Consider the following 14,548-nt stretch of genomic DNA (forward strand, 5'->3'; position numbering starts at 1 on the left):
AGCCCAAATACTTCATGAATATTTTCAACTTTTTTGAAGCCCAAAAACTTCATGAAATTTTCAACTTTTTTGAATCCCAAATACTTCATGAATATTTTCAACTTTTTTGAAGCCCAAATCCTTCATGAAAATTTTCTACTTTTTTGAAGCCCAAATACTTCAAGAAAATTTTCAACTTTTTTGAAGCCGAATTTCTTCATGAAAATTTTCAACTTTTTTGAAGCCGAATTTCTTCATGAAAATTTTCAACTTTTTTGAAGCCGAATTTCTTCATGAAAATTTTCAACTTTTTTGAAGCCCAAATACTTCATGAATATATTCAACTTTGTTGAAGCCCAAATCCTTCATGAAAATTTTCAACTTTTTTGAAGCCGAAAATCTTCATGAAAATTTTCAACTTTATAGAAGGCGAAATACTTCATGAAAATTTTCAACTTTTTTGAAGCCCAAATACTTCATGAATATTTTCAACTTTTTTGAAGCCCAAATACTTCATGAAAATTTTCAACTTTTTTGAATCCCAAATACTTCATGAATATTTTCAACTTTTTTGAAGCCCAAATCCTTCATGAAAATTTTCAACTTTTTTGAAGCCCAAATACTTCATGAATATATTCAACTTTTTTGAAGCCCAAATACTTTCTTAAAATTTTCAACTTTTTTGAAGCCGAATTTCTTCATGAAAATATTCAACTTTATTGAAGGCGAAATACTTCATGAAAATTTTCAACTTTTTTGAAGCCCAAATACTTCATGAAAATTTTCAACTTTTTTGAAGCAGAATTTCTTCATGAAAATTTTCAACTTTATTGAAGGCGAAATACTTCATCAATATATTCAACTTTTTTGAAGCCGAATTTCTTCATGAATATTTTCAATTGACCCACCCCCGCTTACGAAAAATTTGAAAAAAGACGAAACACCCCCCCTTACGAAAAAGTTGAAAAAAGACGAAACACCCCCCCCTTACAAAAAAGTTGAAAAAAGACGAAACACCCCCCCCTTGGGAAAACTTTTTTGAAGCCGAATTTCTTCATGAATATTTTCAATTGACCCACCCCCCCTTACGAAAAAGTTGAAAAAAGACGAAACACCCCCCCGTCACGAAAAAGTTGAAAAAAGACGAAACACCCCCCCCTTACGAAAAATTTGAAAAAAGACGAAACACCCCCCACTTACGAAAAAGTTGAAAAAAGACGAAACACCCCCCCCCCTTACGAAAAATTTGAAAAAAGACAAAACACCCCCATCTTGGGAAAACTTTTTTGAAGCAGAAATTCTTCATGAAAATTTTCAACTTTTTTGAAGCCGAATTTCTTCATGAAAATTTTCAACTTTTTTGAAGCCGAATTTCTTCATGAAAATTTTCAACTTTTTTGAAGCCCAAATACTTCAGGAATATATTCAACTTTTTTGAAGCCGAATTTCTTCATGAAAATTTTCAACTTTTTTGAAGCCCAAATCCTTCATGAAAATTTTCAACTTTTTTGAAGCCGAATTTCTTCATGAAAATTTTCAACTTTATAGAAGGCGAAATACTTCATGAAAATTTTCAACTTTTTTGAAGCCCAAATACTTCATGAATATTTTCAACTTTTTTGAAGCCCAAATACTTCATGAAAATTTTCAACTTTTTTGAATCCCAAATACTTCATGAATATTTTCAACTTTTTTGAAGCCCAAATCCTTCATGAAAATTTTCAACTTTTTTGAAGCCGAATTTCTTCATGAAAATTTTCAACTTTTTTGAAGCTGAATTTCTTAATGAATATTTTCAATTGACCCACCCCCCTTAAGAAAATGTTGAAAAAGACAAAACACCCCCCCCTTACGAAAAAGATGAAAAAAGACGAAACACCACCCCCTTATGAAAAAGATGAAAAAAGACGAAACACCCCCCCCCTTACGAAAATTTTTCAAAAAGACTAAACACCCCCCCCCTTGGGAAAACTTTTTTGAAGCCGAATTTCTTCATGAAAATTTTCAACTTTTTTGAAGCCCAAATACTTCATGAATATTTTCAACTTTTTTGAAGCCCAAATCCTTCATGAAAATTTTCAACTTTTTTGAAGACGAATTTCTTCATGAATATTTTCAATTGACCCACCCCCCCTTACGAAAAAGTTGAAAAAAGACGAAACACCCACCTCTTACGAAAAAGTTGAAAAAAGACGAAACATCCCCCACTTACGAAAAAGTTGAAAAAAGACGACACACCCCCCCCCCTTACGAAAAATTTGAAAAAAGACAAAACACCCCCATCTTGGGAAAACTTTTTTGAAGCAGAAATTCTTCATGAAAATTTTCAACTTTTTTGAAGCCGAATTTCTTCATGAAAATTTTCAACTTTTTTGAAGCCGAATTTCTTCATGAAAATTTTCAACTTTTTTGAAGCCCAAATACTTCAGGAATATATTCAACTTTTTTGAAGCCGAATTTCTACATGAAAATTTTCAACTTTTTTGAAGCCCAAATCCTTCATGAAAATTTTCAACTTTTTTGAAGCCGAATTTCTTCATGAAAATTTTCAACTTTATAGAAGGCGAAATACTTCATGAAAATTTTCAACTTTTTTGAAGCCCAAATACTTCATGAATATTTTCAACTTTTTTGAAGCCCAAATACTTCATGAAAATTTTCAACTTTTTTGAATCCCAAATACTTCATGAATATTTTCAACTTTTTTGAAGCCCAAATCCTTCATGAAAATTTTCAACTTTTTTGAAGCCGAATTTCTTCATGAAAATTTTCAACTTTTTTGAAGCTGAATTTCTTAATGAATATTTTCAATTGACCCACCCCCCTTAAGAAAATGTTGAAAAAGACAAAACACCCCCCCCTTACGAAAAAGATGAAAAAAGACGAAACACCACCCCCTTATGAAAAAGATGAAAAAAGACGAAACACCCCCCCCCTTACGAAAATTTTTCAAAAAGACTAAACACCCCCCCCCTTGGGAAAACTTTTTTGAAGCCGAATTTCTTCATGAAAATTTTCAACTTTTTTGAAGCCCAAATACTTCATGAATATTTTCAACTTTTTTGAAGCCCAAATCCTTCATGAAAATTTTCAACTTTTTTGAAGACGAATTTCTTCATGAATATTTTCAATTGACCCACCCCCCCTTACGAAAAAGTTGAAAAAAGACGAAACACCCACCTCTTACGAAAAAGTTGAAAAAAGACGAAACATCCCCCCTTACGAAAAAGTTGAAAAAAGACGAAACACTCCCCCTTACGAAAAACTTGAAAAAAGACGAAACACCCCCCCTTTGCGAAAACTTTTTTCAAGCCGAATTTCATCATGAAAATTTTCAACTTTTTTGAATCCCAAATACTTCATGAATATTTTCAACTTTTTTGAAGCCCAAATCCTTCATGAAAATTTTCAACTTTTTTGAAGCCGAATTTCTTCATGAAAATTTTCAACTTTTTTGAAGCCCAAATACTTCATGAAAATTTTGAATTTTTTTGAAGCCGAATTTCTTCATAAAAATTTTCAACTTTTTTGAAGCCAAATTTCTTCATGATAATTTTCAACTTTTTTGAAGCCAAATTTCTTCATGAAAATTTTCAACTTTTTTGAAGCCGAATTTCTTCATGAAAATTTTCAACTTTTTTGAAGCAGAATTTCTTCATGAATATTTTCAATTGACCCACCCCAGCTTACGAAAAAGTTGAAAAAAGACGAAACACCCCCCCCTTACGAAAAAGTTGAAAAAAGACGAATCACCCCCCCCTTGCGAAAACTTTTTTAAAGCCGAATTTCTTCATGAATATTTTCAATTGACCCACCCCCTCACGAAAAAGTTGAAAAAAGACGAAACACACCCTCTTACGAAAAAGTTGAAAAAAGACGAAACACACCCCCTTACGAAAAAGTTGAAAAAAGACGAAACACCCCCCCCTTGCGAAAACTTTTTTGAAGCCGAATTTCTTCATGAAAATTTTCAACTTTTTTGAAGCCGAATTTCTTCATGAATATTTTCAATTCTTCCACCCCCCTCACGAAAAATTTGAAAAAAGACGAAACACCCCCCCTTACGAAAAACTTGAAAAAAGACGAAACACCCCCCCCTTACGAAAAAGTTGAAAAACGACGAAACACCCCCCCTTTGCGAAAACTTTTTTCAAGCCGAATTTCATCATGAAAATTTTCAACTTTTTTGAAGCCCAAATACTTCATGAAAATTTTCAACTTTTTTGAAGCCCAAATACTTCATGAATATATTCAACTTTTTTGAAGCCCAAATACTTCATGAATATTTTCAACTTTTTTGAAGCCCAAATACTTCATGAAAATTTTCAACTTTTTTGAAGCCGAATTTCTTCATGAAAATTTTCAACTTTATTGAAGGTGAAATACTTCTTGAATATATTCAACTTTTTTGAAGCCGAATTTCTTCATGAATATATTCAATTGACCCACGCCCCTTACGAAAATGTTGAAAAAGACGAAACACCCCCCCCTTACGAAAAAGATGAAAAAAGACGAAACACCCCCCCCTTACGAAAAAGATGAAAAAAGACGAAACACTCCCCCCTTACGAAAAAATTGAAAATAGACGAAACACCCCCCCCTTGCGAAAACTTTTTTGAAGCCGAATTTCATCATGAAAATTTTCAACTTTTTTGAAGCCCAAATACTTCAGGAAAATTTTGAATTTTTTTGAAGCCGAATTTCTTCATGAAAATTTTCAACTTTTTTGAAGCCGAATTTCTTCATGATAATTTTCAACTTTTCTGAAGCCAAATTTCTTCATGAAAATTTTCAACTTTTTTGAAGTCGAATTTCTTCATGAAAATTTTCAACTTTTTTGAAGCAGAATTTCTTCATGAATATTTTCAATTGACCCACCCCAGCTTACGAAAAAGTTGAAAAAAGACGAAACACCCCCCCCTTACGAAAAAGTTGAAAAAAGACGAATCACCCCCCCCTTGCGAAAACTTTTTTAAAGCCGAATTTCTTCATGAATATTTTCAATTGACCCACACCCTCACGAAAAAGTTGAAAAAAGACGAAACACACCCTCTTACGAAAAAGTTGAAAAAGACGAAACACCCCCCCTTACGAAAAAGTTGAAAAAAGACGAAACACCCCCCCCTTGCGAAAACTTTTTTGAAGCCGAATTTCTTCATGAAAATTTTCAACTTTTTTGAAGCCGAATTTCTTCATGAATATTTTCAATTCTTCAACCCCCCTCACGAAAAATTTGAAAAAAGACGAAACACCCCCCCCTTGCGAAAACTTTTTTGAAGCCCAATTTCTTCATGAAAATTTTAAACTTTTTTGAAGCCCAAATACTTTTTGAAAATTTTAAACTTTTTTGAAGCCGAATTTCTTCATGAATATTTTCAATTGACCCACACCCCCTCACGGAACAGTTGAAAAAAGACGAAACACCCCCCTCTTACGAAAAAGTTGAAAAAAGACGAAACACCCCCCCTTTACGAAAAAGTTGAAAAAAGACGAAACACCCCCCCCCTTACGAAAAAGTTGAAAAAAGACGAAACACCACCCACCTTGCGAAAACTTTTTTGAAGCCGAATTTCTTCATGAAAATTTTCAACTTTTTTCAAGCCCAAATACTTCATGAAAATGTTCAACTTTTTTGAAGCCCAAATACTTCATGAAAATTTTCAACTTTTTTGAAGCTGAATTTCTTCATGAAAATTTTCAACTTTTTTGAAGCCGAAATTCTTCATGAAAATTTTAAACTTTTTTGAAGCCCAAATACTTCATGAAAATTTTCAACTTTTGAAGCCGAATTTCTTCATGAATATTTTCAATTGACCCACCCCCCTCACGAAAAAGTTGAAAAAAGACGAAACACCCCCCCTTACGAAAAAGTTGAAAAAAGACGAAACACCCCCCCCTTGCGAAAAAATTTTTGAAGCCGAATTTCTTCATGAAAATTTTCAACTTTTTTGAAGCCCAAATACTTCATGAAAATTTTCAACTTTTTTGAAGCCGAATTTCTTCATGAATATTTTCAAATGACACACCCCCCCTCACGAAAAAGTTGAAAAAAGACGAAACACCCCCCTCTTCCGAAAAAGTTGAAAAAAGACGAAACACCCCCCCCTTACGAAAAAGTTGAAAAAAGACGAAACACCCCCCCCTCACGAAAAAGTTGAAAAAAGACGAAACACCCCCCACCTTGCGAAAACTTTTTTGAAGCCGAATTTCTTCATGAAAATTTTCAACTTTTTTCAAGCCCAAATACTTCATGAAAATGTTCAACTTTTTTGAAGCCCAAATACTTCATGAAAATTTTCAACTTTTTTGAAGCTGAATTTCTTCATGAAAATTTTCAACTTTTTTGATGCCGAATTTCTTCATGAAAATTTTAAACTTTTTTGAAGCCCAAATACTTCATGAAAATTTTCAACTTTTGAAGCCGAATTTCTTCATGAATATTTTCAATTGACCCACCCCCTCACGAAAAAGTTGAAAAAAGACGAAACACCCCCCCTTACGAAAAAGTTGAAAAAAGACGAAACACCCCCCCCTTGCGAAAAATTTTTTGAAGCCGAATTTCTTCATGAAAATTTTCAACTTTTTTGAAGCCCAAATACTTCATGAAAATTTTCAACTTTTTTGAAGCCGAATTTCTTCATGAATATTTTCAATTGACCCACCCCCCCTCACGAAAAAGTTTAAAAAAGACGAAACACCCCCCTCTTACGAAAAAGTTGAAAAAAGACGAAACACCCCCCCCCTTACGAAAAAGTTGAAAAAAGACGAAACACCCCCCCCCTTACGAAAAAGTTGAAAAAAGACGAAACACCCCCCACCTTGCGAAAACTTTTTTGAAGCCGAATTTCTTCATGAAAATTTTCAACTTTTTTCAAGCCCAAATACTTCATGAAAATGTTCAACTTTTTTGAAGCCCAAATACTTCATGAAAATTTTCAACTTTTTTGAAGCCGAATTTCTTCATGAAAATTTTCAACTTTTTTGAAGCCCAAATACTTCATGAAAATTTTCAACTTTTTTGAAGCCGAATTTCTTCATGAATATTTTCAACTTTTTTGAAGCCGAATTTCTTCATGAAAATTTTCAACTTTTTTGAAGCCGAATTTCTTCATGAAAATTTTCAACTTTTTTGAAGCCGAATTTCTTCATGAAAATTTTCAATTGACCCACCCCCCCTCACGAAAAAGTTGAAAAAAGACGAAAAACCCCCCTCTTACGAAAAAGTTGAAAAAAGACGAAACACCCCCCCCTTACGAAAAAGTTGAAAAAAGACGAAACACCCCCCCCTTACGAAAAAGTTGAAAAAAGACGAAACACCCCCCACCTTGCGAAAACTTTTTTGAAGCCGAATTTCTTCATGAAAATTTTAAACTTTTTGAAGCCCAAATACTTCATGAAAATTTTCAACTTTTTTGAAGCCGAATTTCTTCATGAAAATTTTAAACTTTTTTGAAGCCCAAATACTTCATGAAAATTTTCAACTTTTTTGAAGCCGAATTTCTTCATGAAAGTTTTCAACTTTTTTGAAGCCGAATTTCTTCATGAAAATTTTAAACTTTTTTGAAGCCCAAATACTTCATGAAAATTTTCAACTTTTTTGAAGCCGAATTTCATCATGAAAATTTTCACCTTTTTTGAAGCCGAATTTCTTCATGAAAATTTTCAACTTTTTTGAAGCCCAAATACTTCATGAAAATTTTCAACTTTTTTGAAGCCGAATTTCATCATGAATATTTTCAACTTTTTTGAAGCAGAATTTCTTCATTATAATTTTCAACTTTTTTGAAGCCGAATTTCTTCATGAAAGTTTTCAACTTTTTTGAAGCCGAATTTCTTCATGAAAATTTTAAACTTTTTTGAAGCCCAAATACTTCATGAAAATTTTCAACTTTTGAAGCCGAATTTCTTCATGAATATTTTCAATTGACCCTCCCCCCTCACGAAAAAGTTGAAAAAAGACGAAACACCCCCCCTTACGAAAAAGTTGAAAAAAGACGAAACACCCCCCCCTTGCGAAAAAATTTTTGAAGCCGAATTTCTTCATGAAAATTTTAAACTTTTTGAAGCCCAAATACTTCATGAAAATTATAAACTTTTTTGAAGCCGAATTTCTTCTTGAAAATTTAAAAAAAATTTGAAGCCCAAATACTTCATGAAGATTTTCAACTTTTTTGAAGCCGAATTTCTTCATGAATATTTTCAACTTTTTTGAAGCCCAAATACTTGATGAAAATTTTCAACTTTTTTGAAGCCGAATTTCTTCATGAAAATTTTCAATTGTCCCACCCCCCCTCACGAAAAAGTTGAAAAAAGACGAAACACCCCTCTCTTACGAAAAGGTTGAAAAATGACGAAACACCCCCCCCTTGCAAAAAAATTTTTGAAGCAGAATTTCTTCATGAAAATTTTCAACTTTTGAAGCCGAATTTCTTCATGAATATTTTCAATTGACCCTCCCCCCTCACGAAAAAGTTGAAAAAAGACGAAACACCCCCCCTTACGAAAAAGTTGAAAAAAGACGAAACACCCCCCCCTTGCGAAAAAATTTTTGAAGCCGAATTTCTTCATGAAAATTTTAAACTTTTTGAAGCCCAAATACTTCATGAAAATTTTAAACTTTTTTGAAGCCGAATTTCTTCTTGAAAATTTAAAAAAAATTTGAAGCCCAAATACTTCATGAAGATTTTCAACTTTTTTGAAGCCGAATTTCTTCATGAATATTTTCAACTTTTTTGAAGCCCAAATACTTGATGAAAATTTTCAACTTTTTTGAAGCCGAATTTCTTCATGAAAATTTTCAATTGTCCCACCCCCCCTCACGAAAAAGTTGAAAAAAGACGAAACACCCCTCTCTTACGAAAAGGTTGAAAAATGACGAAACACCCCCCCCTTGCAAAAAAATTTTTGAAGCAGAATTTCTTCATGAAAATTTTCAACTTTTTTGAAGCCGAATTTCTCCATGAAAATTTAAAAAAAATTTCAAGCCCAAATACTTCATGAAAATTTTCAACTTTTTTGAAGCCCAAATACTTCATGAAAATTTTCAAACTTTTTGAAGCCGAATTTCTTCATGAAAATTTTCAACTTTTTTGAAGCCCAAATACTTCATGAAAATTTTCAACTTTTTTGAAGCCGAATTTCTTCATGAAAATTTTCACCTTTTTTGAAGCCGAATTTCTTCATGAAAATTTTCAACTTTTTTGAAGTCCAAATACTTCATGAAAATTTTCAACTTTTTTGAAGCCGAATTTCTTCATGAATATTTTCAACTTTTTTGAAGCAGAATTTCTTCATTATAATTTTCAACTTTTTTGAAGCCGAATTTCTTCATGAAAGTTTTCAACTTTTTTTAAGCCGAATTTCTTCATGAAAATTTTAAACTTTTTTGAAGCCCAAATACTTCATGAAAATTTTCAACTTTTGAAGCCGAATTTCTTCATGAATATTTTCAATTGACCCACCCCCTCACGAAAAAGTTGAAAAAAGACGAAACACCCCCCCCTTGCGAAAAATTTTTTGAAGCCGAATTTCTTCATGAAAATTTTAAACTTTTTGAAGCCCAAATACTTCATGAAAATTTTCAACTTTTTTGAAGCCGAATTTCTTCATGAAAATTTTAAACTTTTTTGAAGCCGAATTTCTTCTTGAAAATTTAAAAAAAATTTGAAGCCCAAATACTTCATGAAGATTTTCAACTTTTTTGAAGCCGAATTTCTTCATGAATATTTTCAACTTTTTTGAAGCCCAAATACTTGATGAAAACTTTCAACTTTTTTGAAGCCGAATTTCTTCATGAAAATTTTCAATTGTCCCACCCCCCCTCACGAAAAAGTTGAAAAAAGACGAAACACCCCTCTCTTACAAAAGGTTGAAAAATGACGAAACACCCCCCCCTTGCAAAAACTTTTTTGAAGCCGAATTTCTTCATGAAAATTTTCAACTTTTTTGAATCCCAAATACTTCATGAAAATTTTCAACTTTTTTGAAGCCGAATTTCTTCATGAAAATTTAAAAAAAGTTTCAAGCCCAAATACTTCATGAAAATTTTAAACTTTTTTGAAGCCCAAATACTTCATGAAAATTTTCAAACTTTTTGAAGCCGAATTTCTTCATGAAAATTTTCACCTTTTTTGAAGCCGAAATTCTTCATGAAAATTTTCAACTTTTTTGAAGCCCAAATACTTCATGAAAATTTTCAACTTTTTTGAAGCCGAATTTCTTCATGAATATTTTCAACTTTTTTGAAGCAGAATTTCTTCATTATAATTTTCAACTTTTTTGAAGCCGAATTTCTTAATGAATATTTTCAGCTTTTTTGAACCCCAAATACTTCATGAAAATATTCAACTTTTTTGAAGCCGCAATACTTCATGAAAATTTTCAACTTTTTTCAAGCCCAAATACTTCATGAAAATGTTCAACTTTTTTGAAGCCCAAATACTTCATGAAAATTTTCAACTTTTTTGAAGCTGAATTTCTTCATGAAAATTTTAAACTTTTTTGAAGCCGAATTTCTTCATTAATATTTTCAATTTTCCCACCCCCCTCACGAAAAAGTTGAAAAAAGACGAAACACCCCCCCCTTGCGAAAACATTTTTGAAGCCGAATTTCTTCATGAAAATTTTCAACTTTTTTGAAGCCCAAATACTTCATGAAAATTTTCAACTTTTTTGATGCCGAATTTCTTCATGAAAATTTTCAACTTTTTTGAAGCCCAAATGCTTCATGAAAATTTTCAACTTTTTTGAAACCGAATTTCTTCATGAATATTTTCAATTGACCCACCCCCCCTCACGAAAAATTTGAAAAAAAAAGAAACACCCCCCCCTTGCGAAAACTTTTTTGAAGCCGAATTTCTTCATGAAAATTTTCAACTTTTTTGAATCCCAAATACTTCATGAAAATTTTCAACTTTTTTTAGGCCGAATTTCTACATGAAAATTTTCAACTTTTTTGAAGCCCAAATACTTGATGAAAATTTTCAACTTTTTTGAAGCCGAATTTCTTCATGAATATTTTCAATTGACCCACCCTCCTCACGAAAAAGTTGAAAAAAGACGAAACACACCCCCCTTGCGAAAACTTTTTTGAAGCCGAATTTCTTCATGAAAATTTTAAACTTTTTTGAAGCCGAATTTCTTCATGAAAATTTAAAAAAAAATTTGAAGCCCAAATACTTCATGAAAATTTTCAACTTTTTTGAAGCCGAATTTCTTTATGAATATTTTCAACTTTTTTGAAGCCCAAATACTTCACGAAAATTTTAAACTTTTTTGAAGCCGAATTTTTTTATGAAAATTTTAAACTTTTTTGAAGCCCAAATACTTTTTGAAAATTTTAAACTTTTTTGAAGCCGAATTTCTTCATGAATATTTTCAATTGACCCACCCCCCCTCACGAAAAAGTTGAAAAAAGACGAAACACCCACCTCTTACGAAAAAGTTGAAAAAAGACGAAACACCCCCCCTTACGAAAAAGTTGAAAAAAGACGAAACACCCCCCCCTTGCGAAAACTTTTTTGAAGCCGAATTTCTTCATGAAAATTTTTCAACTTTTTTGAAGCCCAAATACTTCATGAAAAATTTAAACTTTTTTAAGCCGAATTTCATCATGAAAACTTTTAACTTTTTTGAAGCCGAATTTCTTCATGAAAATTTTTAACTTTTTTGAATCCGAATTTCTTCATGAAAATTTTCAACTTTATTGAAGCCCAAATGCTTCATGAAAATTTTCAATTGACCCACCCCCCCTCACGAAAAATTTGAAAAAAAAAGAAACACCCCCCCCTATGAAAACTTTTTTGAAGCCGAATTTCTTCATGAAAATTTTCAACTTTTTTGAATCCCAAATACTTCATGAAAATTTTCAACTTTTTTGAAGCCGAATTTCTTCATGAAAATTTAAAAAAAATTTCAAGCCCAAATACTTCATGAAAATTTTCAACTTTTTTGAAGCCCAAATACTTCATGAAAATTTTCAACTTTTTTGAAGCCGAATTTCTTCATGAAAATTTTCAATTGTCCCACCCCCCCTCACGAAAAAGTTGAAAAAAGACGAAACACCCCTCTCTTACGAAAAGGTTGAAAAATGACGAAACACACCCCCCTTTCAAAAACTTTTTTGAAGCCGAATTTCTTCATGAAAATTTTCAACTTTTTTGAATCCCAAATACTTCATGAAAATTTTCAACTTTTTTGAAGCCGAATTTCTTCATGAAAATTTAAAAAAAAATTTCAAGCCCAAATACTTCATGAAAATTTTAAACTTTTTTGAAGCCCAAATACTTCATAAAAATTTTCAAACTTTTTGAAGCCGAATTTCTTCATGAAAATTTTAAATTTTTTTGAAGCCCAAATACTTCATGAAAATTTTCACCTTTTTTGAAGCCGAATTTCTTCATGAAAATTTTCAACTTTTTTGAAGCCCAAATACTTCATGAAAATTTTCAACTTTTTTGAAGCCGAATTTCTTCATGAATATTTTCAACTTTTTTGAAGCAGAATATCTTCATTATAATTTTCAACTTTTTTGAAGCCGAATTTCTTCATGAATATTTTCAGCTTTTTTGAACCCCAAATACTTCATGAAAATATTCAACTTTTTTGAAGCCGCAATACTTCATGAAAATTTTCAACTTTTTTCAAGCCCAAATACTTCATGAAAATGTTCAACTTTTTTGTAGCCCAAATACTTCATGAAAATTTTCAACTTTTTTGAAGCTGAATTTCTTCATGAAAATTTTAAACTTTTTTGAAGCCGAATTTCTTCATTAATATTTTCAATTATCCCACCCCCCTCACGAAAAAGTTGAAAAAAGACGAAACACCCCCCCCTTGCGAAAACATTTTTGAAGCCGAATTTCTTCATGAAAATTTTCAACTTTTTTGAAGCCCAAATACTTCATGAAAATTTTCAACTTTTTTGATGCCGAATTTCTTCATGAAAATTTTCAACTTTTTTGAAGCCCAAATACTTCATGAAAAATTTAAACTTTTTTAAGCCGAATTTCATCATGAAAATTTTTAACTTTTTTGAAGCCGAATTTCTTCATGAAAATTTTTAACTTTTTTGAATCCGAATTTCTTCATGAAAATTTTCAACTTTTTTGAAGCCCAAATGCTTCATGAAAATTTTCAACTTTTTTGAAACCGAATTTCTTCATGAATATTTTCAATTGACCCACCCCCCCTCACGAAAAATTTGAAAAAAAAAGAAACACCCCCCCCTTGCGAAAACTTTTTTGAAGCCGAATTTCTTCATGAAAATTTTCAACTTTTTTGAATCCCAAATACTTCATGAAAATTTTCAACTTTTTTTAGGCCGAATTTCTACATGAAAATTTTCAACTTTTTTGAAGCCCAAATACTTGATGAAAATTTTCAACTTTTTTGAAGCCGAATTTCTTCATGAATATTTTCAATTGACCCACCCTCCTCACGAAAAAGTTGAAAAAAGACGAAACACACCCCCCTTGCGAAAACTTTTTTGAAGCCGAATTTCTTCATGAAAATTTTAAACTTTTTTGAAGCCGAATTTCTTTATGAATATTTTCAACTTTTTTGAATCCCAAATACTTCACGAAAATTTTAAACTTTTTTGAAGCCGAATTTTTTCATGAAAATTTTAAACTTTTTTGAAGCCCAAATACTTTTTGAAAATTTTAAACTTTTTTGAAGCCGAATTTCTTCATGAATATTTTCAATTGACCCACCCCCCCTCACGAAAAAGTTGAAAAAAGACGAAACACCCACCTCTTACGAAAAAGTTGAAAAAAGACGAAACACCCCCCCTTACGAAAAAGTTGAAAAAAGACGAAACACCCCCCCCTTGCGAAAACATTTTTGAAGCCGAATTTCTTCATGAAAATTTTCAACTTTTTTGAAGCCCAAATACTTCATGAAAATTTTCAACTTTTTTGAAGCCGAATTTCTTCATGAAAATTTTTAACTTTTTTGAATCCGAATTTCTTCATGAAAATTTTCAACTTTTTTGAAGCCCAAATTCTTCATGAAAATTTTCAACTTTTTTGAAGCCGAATTTCTTCATGAATATTTTCAATTGACCCACCCCCCTCACGAAAAATTTGAAAAAAGACGAAACACCCCCCCGTTGCGAAAACTTTTTTGAAGCCGAATTTCTTCATGAAAATTTTCAACTTTTTTCAAGCCCAAATACTTCATGAAAATGTTCAACTTTTTTGAAGCCCAAATACTTCATGAAAATGTTCAACTTTTTTGAAGCTGAATTTCTTCATGAAAATTTAAAAAAAATTTGAAGCCCAAATACTTCATGAAAATTTTCAACTTTTTTGAAGCCGAATTTCTTCATGAATATTTTCAACTTTTTTGAAGCCCAAATACTTGATGAAAATTTTCAACTTTTTTGAAGCCGAATTTCTTCATGAAAATTTTCAATTGACCCACCCCCCCTCACGAAAAAGTTGAAAAAAGACGAAACACCCCTCTCTTACGAAAAGGTTGAAAAATGACGAAACACCCCCCCCTTGCAAAAACTTTTTTGAAGCCGAATTTCTTCATGAAAATTTTCAACTTTTTTGAAGCCCAAATA

This window comes from Labrus mixtus, chromosome 11 (genome assembly GCF_963584025.1).
Source record: "Labrus mixtus chromosome 11, fLabMix1.1, whole genome shotgun sequence".
NCBI lineage: Eukaryota > Metazoa > Chordata > Actinopteri > Labriformes > Labridae > Labrus > Labrus mixtus.